At 36.4% G+C, this 8015-nt stretch overlaps 1 non-coding gene across 1 annotated transcript; it reads right to left on the reverse strand.

The window, feature by feature from the left end:
* Positions 1 to 5562: 5562 nt before the first annotated feature.
* On the reverse strand, positions 5563 to 5634 carry Trnam-cau. Its single transcript has one exon. It is a non-coding gene; the product is annotated as a tRNA-Met (tRNA).
* Between the last annotated feature and the right edge of the window lie 2381 nt (positions 5635 to 8015).

The following is an 8015-nucleotide window of genomic DNA, read 5'->3' on the forward strand; positions in this document are numbered from 1 at the left end:
GTAACATCGCACTGCTGGGCATAGGCCTCTTTATCCGTGTAGGATGATGATGAGATGACTAGCGCAACATCCACATAACGTAGTATAAAATGATTACCAATTTTTATATTTTATATGTACTTATATGTGCTCGGAGAGCACGTTAAGCTCTCGGTCCCGGTTGTTATCATAAATACCTGATAGCGATCACTACTTATAGTAAAGAACATATCCGCCATCCCGCAGTGAAGCATCGTGGTGGATTAAGCTCCAATCCTTCTCCTACGTAGATAAAGAGGCCTATGCCCAGCAGTGTGATGTTACAGACTGAATGCATGCATACATAAATGCTTGTACTTATATCAAAATCTCGTATCACGGTGATTGAGATCGCACTTCTTCGAAACGTCTGTTTCGAAGATTATTTTTATTTATTTTTTTGTGTATATCTGACACATGTGGGAATATATCGTAGAATATATTTCAAATAGCTAGGTAATCAGAGCGTACCTATACAGATTTTCGTCAATTCTATTATTGTTTAAACCTCTCGCGCTTGGCAGTTCGCAAGAAGACATCGTCTATCTGGCTACCTATGCAAAATAAAAATAGTTATATTGCAGTCTATCACGTTTTGAAAACACACTAATGTACCTACTTATAAAAGTATTTGAAAGTACGCCACCCTTTCGCATATACCAGTGCATATTAATAAGGGTAAGGAAATTAGAATTTAATTAGCACACAGTGCAGCAGTCGATCTCCGGCCGAAGGGTGGTCGGTAATGACAGGGAATTTTCCGACCACTCGCTCCTTTCACTACCACCTCGTTATTATCAAGAGATTTTAATGTACTCTGTAGTCTTTTTGATAATTTGTCTAATTGCACGATTTATATTAAATGCTTTTTGTTTCAGTATTATTTATTGTCGGTTTAAAGATCACTTCAGCCTATCGCAGTCCGCTGCTGCCCATGAGCGTCCCCAAATTTGCGCCAAACATCCCAGTTCTCCGTAATCCTCATCCATCCAACACCGACATTCTTACATAGATCGTCGGTTCAGCGGGAAGGAGGGCGTTTAACAATAAAGATTTGATCAATTACCTAATAGAAGCACCTTACAGAAGATCACATCCAAATAACTGCTCTCAAGAATTGGACTTAATGATTTGAATACGGTAGCTAGAGCTCCCGAAGATACGCTGTTGACAGCGATTAGCAGAAATAGGATAAAAGCGCTTGTGATAGTACCACAACCTGACAGCAGACCACAGATAAATAATATTGCTCTAAAATAGTGTTGTGTTCCTGTGGTGAGTAAGGTGGCCGGCCAGAGCTCCTGAGGAAGGTCCATGATGAGAGTCCTGGGGGGAGGGGGGTAGTGGGGATTGGGTCGGCAACGCGCTTGTTTCTGGTGTTGCAGACGTCTATAAGCTACGTTAATCGCTAACCATCAGGTGAGCCGTACGCTTGTTTGCCGATCTAGTTATATATAAAAAAAGTCGAGGATAGGGTTGGCAACGCACCTGCAATATTCTTGGTATTGTGACCCATAGGTTACGACAACCACTTGTTATCAAGTGGAATGTACGTTTCTTTGTTGCTATAGTGGTACAAAAAATATTATACCTATAATACTATCACTCTTATCTCAACGATAACAGCGATATTGATAGCTAAGTAATCTGTTTTGCTTACTACCCACTTATCATAAATTATATTATCATCAAATAAAACCTGTGTAACAAACGATCGTGTGTATTAAATATATTTATTTAAACATTTTTGAATATCATATCAAAAATTGACCGCTCCAGCGGGATTCGAACCCGCGTCTCCGACTGACCGTGTCAGCGCTCTAGCCAATTAAGCAATGGAACGATGTACCCGCTAGAGCGAAGTTTTTGATATGATGATTTTTATTTTCGGTTTAAGCGAACCGTGGCGCCGTCTATAGTGAGTTCTTTACAGAGACCCGTAACTATTCAAAGTTTCATATTACAATGAAAATCTTTGACAGGAGACGACACCATGCTATTTTTAATATGTACGATTTTATTTTTGTGTTACCAAATAATTTATATACCAAATAATATCAAAAATTTCGCTCTAGCGGGTACATTGTTCCATAGCTTAATTGGCTAGAGCGCCGACACGGTCAGTCGGAGACGCGGGTTCGAATCCCGCTGGAGCGGTCAATTTTCGATATGATATTCAAAAATTTTTAGAATTCCTAATGTGGGGGTAACACAAAAATAAAATCGTAGGTATATTTATATATTCCATTTCGTATCTGTGAGTTGTAATATATTTGGATTCAAGTATCTGTATACATGAGTATATACATGTATAATATTGGTAATTTCAATAAAGCTTAAGTTAGCTAATAGCATATTTAATAAATAAAGGAACCTTGTGATTTATTTAACGCTATGCCACACACTATGTTAAAACATAATATTTGTATTGTTCAGAACATTTAATAGGCAAAGGAAAATTTATGTAGCTCTCAAAAAAATACATACACAATATATTAGACATATTCATCATCATCATCATTTCAGCCTATCATAGTCCACTGCTGGACATAGGCCTCTACAAGTTCACGTCAAAAATGGTGTGAACTCATGTGTGTTACCCATAGTCACCACGCTGGGCAGGCGGGTTGGTGACCGCAGGGCTGGCTCTGTCGCACCGAAGACGCTGCTGCCCGCCTACGGCCTGTGTATTTCATTACGAGTAGTTGGATTAGACATATTAAGAACCTAAAATTGAACAACGAAGGATTGAAAGTAATAAATTGTAAATTGCCATAGTCTACATAGTATATATAGTGTTCAGGTTATGGTCCGGCCAAGCAGGCAGTTGAGTCCTCTTGAACAATAACGATATTAAATCGATAATACAAAACGTTTCATTGTTCCCAAATCGATCGAAATAACGGTTTCAATCGATGACCACTCCAACAGTCTTAGCAGCATGCAGCCCTCACCGGGCCTCAGGGCAGCGATTATCATAACAAGACCCCCATTACGCACCTACAGCAAGGCTCTGCTCCACAAACCTAAACCCATGCCCTGCCTAATTTTCGCACAACCCTATCATACAGACGCAAGAATCAAAATCGTTCGATAAATCCAATTCAAACTAATTTTAAGGGTTGTCACATCTTTTGTTACTCTGAAAACTAGAATTTGACAGCAGAACGCTTCGTTTGTCAATTGCCATCGATTATGTATGGTGAAGTTGGCAGCCGGAGGCTAATTTAGGGGTCCGTAGTTAGGTATTTTTCGTTGCTAACTAGATAACAAGTGGTTTTAAATTGGAATCTACATAATAATGTTGAGGGTGTGTGATGAAGCCGGGAGGGTGACGAGCGCGTCGTTGAAAAGAAGCATTTTCATTTTAAAAAAATTGTCAGTTACAAAACATACTTCAATTCCTTAATTTCAGAGACTGAATCCTTGAAACAAATACTGCGACATTAACTCCTTCTATATAAAGTTATCCCGCTTTACCTGTTTTTTATCATATTATAATATCTAATTTTATATAGACTGCATAAAGCATAATATTATTCAATTAAGAAAATGGAAATACATTGTATTCTGTTGAAAGATCCAACTTACATTACATTTCCGTAATCATGGAAACAATAAACAAAAAAAAACACACATCCACAATTTCACAAAGTATAAGCAAAATATATGGCATATTGTTAAAACTCCAAAATAATTACGAACTGGACACAACGCACACATTACATGAAACGCCATCGCATTCCGCTATCACAATATTTCCCGCTAAAATATACGTTCGCTTCAAAAAAAAAACATCGCTCGCACGTGATACAAATTATCAATATCCCATGATAAAACCAACCTCTCTGTTTGTTTGTGGCTTGTTTTTAAACAAAACCGACTGCTAGCCGGTTCGCGGTCGGCTGGTCTCGAGTCCCTTAAAACAATCTAAGGATACCGCCATATCACGAACAGTCTAGGGGAGTAAAAATAATAATATATATATTTTTAGGATGCTTTAGAAATATAAAAGGCATAAAAATATCGGCTAGCTGTAGAATTTTTTGGTAGAAACTACATTTGGAATTCGATGCGATAGAACGTTTCAGCCTGTAACATACCAATGCTGGGTATATGCCTCTTTCTCCATGTAGGTAGAAGGAGGGAGACACACACACACACACACACACACACACCACTACACCAGAGCGGTTCCAAACGACTGAACCACATGGAATAACAACAATTTTTGTTTATTTTTCTGTTCCTTATAGTGAAAGCAGAGATTATATAAGAGAAAAAAAAAATAATATATTCACGAAAAAAAATACCGTCACAAAGTTCAACTTTTTTATGTGATCAGGTCGGTTAACTATCGTACAATCCACGTAATAGTATGCGGATACCATAGCCTATAGACGCCTGCAACACCAGAAGCATTGCAGGCGCATTGCCGATCCTACCACCAACCCTCCAAAGGAGCTCTCAAAAATGTAAAATGGGACCACATGACAAGCACCACCTTTCAATTAAAAACGGAATTATCGAAATTGGTCCGTCCAGTAAAAAGTTAAAAAAATATATTCAAATTGAGAATATGCAACTTTTTTGAAGTCGGTTGAAAAAGAGTTGTAACAAGTAGACGAATATGTGTGACGTTATGTTCTTTAACAATACAATGTAGTTGGCAGGCGAACAATGGTAATTATGTGCCAAATGGGATACATCAGTATACTCGTTGCCTTCTAATATCAATGTTTCTAATATCACAAAAATATAACTATGAGTAATTCTTTTTAATTGATTTTCTTGATCAGCATCATCATTCCAGCCTATACAGTCCACTGTTGGACATAAGCCTCCACAAGTTCGCGCCAAAAATGCGTGAACGACTATCTTGATGAGAAATAAAAGTTTATATTAATAAATTTTAATAGCGAAAACATGTTATTCCGTTCAAAGTTAATAATATTAATGACAAAGATGTGTGGATTTAGTGGCGCTGTTTTTTAGATATTTAAATTTTATAATAAAACACGTTTTTTTTTTAAAAGCAGCTGCAGAGTTTTTTGGCGATTCTTATTTGCGGAATCCACATTTCGAATCTGTGGTAGCTTCACTATTAATGATAATAATTAATTGACTAAAACAATAATTTTAATCTATAAAAGGATAATTCAAAAGTGCTTTGAAGACTAGTATAAATTGATTGATAGATTGATTCAGCGCGTAACACCCCAAGATGGACATGGGTCTCTTTCTTCGTGTACCAGAATGAATTGAATTTATTTTGCCCTTGCTGTGAATTGCATCTGCGACTTTAAACGCACTCCGACTATTACTTATTGTTATTTACAACATTATGAATCAATGTAATGACATACATATTTTATCTGTAAATATTAAAAAAAAATCTTCATACAACACTAGCGACATCTATACCACGCGTACAAAGACATGAGATTATTTAAAAATATAAAAACTAATTTATGTATAGTAATAGTAAAACTATAAAAAAATAATAAAAGAAAAATATAAAAAGAACATACAAAAATTAGTTTCTAGCAGAGCGTGGTTTCGATCCACGGACCTCTGGGTTATGGGCCCAGCACGCTTCCACTGCGCCACTCTGCTCTTTGCTACTTCGACGAAATAGCTGTACGTTTACTAGAAGAGCAAATTGTAAATTTATATGTTGTATTTTTTGTGTGATTTTCCTTTTACTCAATTGTCAATTGTTACTCAACTACTTGTAAATATTTTTATCATCTACTACTACACTAAAAAAATACTTCATATGTATAATTAGTATTCATACGAGACATTTATGACAAAAAATGAAATTAAAAAAAACTTACAGAAAAAAATGTGGTAGTTCAAAGTTCACCGATCAGCGTATTCAATGTAGTTATATAGCTATAAAAACTTTTTGGTAATGATAATTTTTCTAAGTATTACACGAACATTTCTGTCAGTGCTTTCTTGCTTCTTTTAACCGACTTTCAAAAAAGGAGGAGGTTCTAAATTCGACTGTATTTTTTAATGTATATTACTTCATAACTTTTGACTATGTGGACCGATTTCGATGATTTTTGTTGTAATCGAAAGGTGGTGCGTGTCATGTGGTCTCATTTAAATATACCTAATTGCGATCTAACGAGTACTTTTCGAGTTTTATCTAATAACGCGTATTTACTTGACTATTTTTTCCTCTACCTACGTTGTATTACTTGTCGATGTAATTGAAGTCGCCTTTTTTTCGTTTACGAGCAAACATTTTTTTTTTTTTTTTTTTGTTATTAAGTTTGTATTGATGTAACTCAGTGAATTGTAGACAAATATAGGTTTTAACGTTGTGGTTCTAATCGATGTAATCGAAGTCATTTTTTTTTCGTTTGCTAGCAAATACAATTACATAATAAATAATAAGCCAAGTAGACACAGTCACGAGTAAGAGCTAGTCATAAATACAAGAACAGTACAAAAAACCGAGCTACACAAGTACCATCAAACAATATTGTACTTAATAAAATTAAATATTCGAGTGAACATATCGCTAGCCGCCGGCGGTACTCGTTCACAGTTCAGTTCTTCACATTTGTGAATATTATAAATTTATTCCAGTGATTTAATACGTGATATATTGTTGCATGTTTTAAATTTTATGTAAATTAATGAAGTGTGATACGAATGATTCATCTATTAAATTGATTGATAATTATATTTATTTCTTCTTTTCATGCTTATAACAATACTAGCGACCCGCCCCGGCTTCGTACGGTTGCAAAAACTATCAGTGTTCTTCTACTATTACACATATAAACCTTCCTCTGAAATCACTCTATTTACTAAAGAAAACCACATCAAAATCCGTTGCGTAGTTTTAAAGATCTAAGCATACAGATAGCGGGAAGCGACTTTGTTTTATACTATGTAATGATAAATAATCATGTTGCCTATGTTGTTAATGCAATTATGTAAAACTTTTTATTATTATTGTTTTTTTTTCGATATTTAGGTACACGTCCTAACCACTATGTCATATCGTGCCCTATGCCCAGAGGTTTTTTGAAAGGGTTCTAAAGAAATTTCGCTTCAAATGGCATAATTATTAAAAGTTTGTCTCTGTATTATTAAAACAACTATTGACGCCAACATTCACTCTGCCTATCCTAATACGGCAATTAGTTAATATGGCGTATCATTACCGGGAGGGTCCCACAGGCGTCTGGCTACAATGACGCCACCTCGGGGAGTCGCCAATAAAACTACAAAAGCACCCCGCAGTGACCATAGCGTTCTTTATGGCGTTAAAACGGTTAATCCCATTCCCCCTTATTGCTTTGCTAATACTTATTTTTAAGGAAAGAGGATTTGTTCTTATCGATGTGAACGTATCAGGGAAATACGAAGCTTGGATTTTAAATTTTGATAAATGAATGAAGATAAGTCTGTAATTTTGTCGTGACTTGTTGGATTAGGTTTTTTTTTGGAACATCAAAGGCACTTCAGCATATTGAACATGTGGTTCTGAATGAAAGTACACAGTTTTTAATAAAAGCTAATACAGTTATTTCATCAAGTGTTCAGCGTGTGAAAAAATCAAGCTCGTGGTCAGTCGTGAGAGAAGTAGATAGTGTGATTCGTTAATTCAGCGGCAGTCTGATTCATCATCATTTCAGCCTATCACAGTCTACTGTTGGACATGGGCCTCCAAAAGTTCGCGCCAAAATGGCGTGAACTCGTGTGTATTGCCCATAGTCACCACGCTGAGCAGGCGGGTTGGTGACCGCAGGGCTGACTTTGTCGCACCGAAGACGCTGCTGCCTGTCTTTGGTCTGTGTATTTCAAAGCCAGCAGTTGGATGGTTATCTTACCATCGGTCGGCTTTTTAAGTTTCAAGGTGGTAGTGGAACTGTGTTATCCCTTAATCGCCTCTTACGACACCCACGGGAAGAGAAGGGGTGGCTATAGTCTTTACTACCGTAGCCACACAGCAACAGAGTTGTTACTTA

Source organism: Melitaea cinxia, chromosome 6 (assembly GCF_905220565.1).
Source record: "Melitaea cinxia chromosome 6, ilMelCinx1.1, whole genome shotgun sequence".
NCBI classification, from domain to species: Eukaryota; Metazoa; Arthropoda; class Insecta; order Lepidoptera; family Nymphalidae; genus Melitaea; species Melitaea cinxia.